This window comes from Mus caroli, chromosome X (genome assembly GCF_900094665.2).
Source record: "Mus caroli chromosome X, CAROLI_EIJ_v1.1, whole genome shotgun sequence".
In the NCBI taxonomy this organism is placed as follows: Eukaryota; Metazoa; Chordata; class Mammalia; order Rodentia; family Muridae; genus Mus; species Mus caroli.
Genome location: NC_034589.1, coordinates 45,900,099 through 45,902,206, shown reverse-complemented (window position 1 = coordinate 45,902,206; position 2,108 = coordinate 45,900,099).

Below are 2,108 nucleotides of genomic sequence, written 5' to 3'. Positions count from 1 at the left end.
TGTTATCTCTCTGTTCATTTCTTAAGGGTGCGTGACTGAGTGCAAGTGTGAGTGCATATGCATGCATGCACTTGTGTTTGATAGCACATCAGAAAAGATAGACAGTATTTTTAAAAAGAAAAGAAAATGGAGTCTTGAGTTTTACTGACTTAAGCATTTTCTTTGCGTCATCTCTGGGGAACACCAAAAAAATTATCTGTTCTCTGTCTTCAAGTTGATTCATATTTCTGTGAGCTAAATACGGAAAATAATAACTGAAATAGCTGTAGTTACAGCTCAGTGGTAATATATAAGGCCCTGGGTTCAATTACCAGTATCATACAAGAAGAAAAATATTGAAATAAATGACATAGAGATCTCTATCTTGAGCTTCTTGACATTCTAAAATAGTTGAATGTCTTTTAAAAGAATCCATTTTATATGTATAAATTAACCCTTATGTACACATGTGTGCTTGGTACCCACATAGGCCAGAGAGTGTGCCAGATGCCCTAGAACTGGAGTTACAGATGGTTGTGGACTACTGTGGGGGAATTGAACCTATGTCCTCTGTAAGAGCAGTCATTTTATGTGTGGTGGGTGTGTGAGAGACAGACAGAGCTGCATGTGTATGGAGAAGAGGGGGTTGGGTCCCCTGGCACTGGAGTAAAAAAGTGCTTAAAACAGATTTAGTATTCCTTTGGGTAAAAATTAAAATTTGTGACTGTTCAAAGGAGTGGGACCAGAGCCAGTCCTGTTTGGGTAAGTCTGGTTGCTCTACAGAAAGGGCCAGGCTGAGCACCACAACCTCTGAAGAGTTGTTCTGAACTGATGTCTAGGGAAGAGTCTTGAGACTGATACATGAACCGTTCCAGTGCACTGTGAAGAAAGTGTCGCCATCAGTGAAGCTAAGGAACTTAAGGAAGGGAATAGGAAGAAGTGAGGACAGGACCCTGTTAGACAAGGGGCTGGGCCGCGTGTCTTCCAAAGTTCAACGAAGGAAGAGGCAAAGCTGTCATTGGGCAAACAAGTGTGATTCATCCTGAAAGGATCTACCAAACAGGAAACATGCAAGAAGACGCAGGGTGATGCTTGCAATTATCTGTCACTGCAGGTGTGCCTGCCACCTCAAAATTGTTACGCCAGCAGAATCCTGTCATCCAAGTTCACTTCAAAAGGAACTTGTGCAAGGTCAGCATATAAAGTTTGGGATTTCTAGAAGGATTCTGGGGACAAGGTCTAGATATTTTCATTTATTCAAGCGATTAAGTGGGAAAACGGTAGCAGCTTCTGAGAAGGTAACTACAGCGGTGCCTGTGCGCACGCGTGGAACCAGACGCTGGGATTTAGAAACTGCTATTACGGAAAAGATTGAAGATTGCAAGTGGCACCAAATGCCCTGACATTTAAAGAGAGCATGCCTAAAAAGTCAATTTAGAACTGAAGAACGTTGGGGGAGGTGCTGCGACTGCGCTACTATGTATGATACAAAATTCAAAATGGAGGAATCCACTTAGAGCCTTGCTGCATTATCCCAGCTACTGAATGTCAAGTTATGGATTATTGCTCTAAGAAAATATTTGCTACACTTATGATTTGGGAGTAGTAAACAATGTGCCGGAGCTGAATGTTAGACTCCGGGATTAAGTACTAAACAGTATGGAAGTAGACCTAGCTACTGGACATTAAGATGAGACCTTGTCCAGTCACACTATCAAAGGTGCCTTAAGTCAGTAACAGGCAAAGATAGAATGAGCTACAGCACTGATCTAAGGGACTCTATACGTCTGGCTGTGTCCCTTGTTTTGTTCATTTAGCTTTAGTCTGATTTGCTGATTGCTTGGTTAGTCAAAAGCTTTTCAACACATTAAAGAGACACCTACTCAGAGTTCTGACAACTTCAGTGCCTCATAAAAGCTGCCCACTGGAAGGGAGGTGCTTGTGGGAAATGTCCAGGTCACTAAATGCATTTTCTAATTAGCTGGGTAATTGCTTTGTGAGTCACTGCCTTAATGAACACACGAGGTGGCAGGCATTTGGGATGTGATCATGGTAGACGGCAGACAGGTTTGTTTCAATACAGTGAAAAGTGATCCCTTGAGGAGGTGGGCAGATTTTAGTCCATTGAG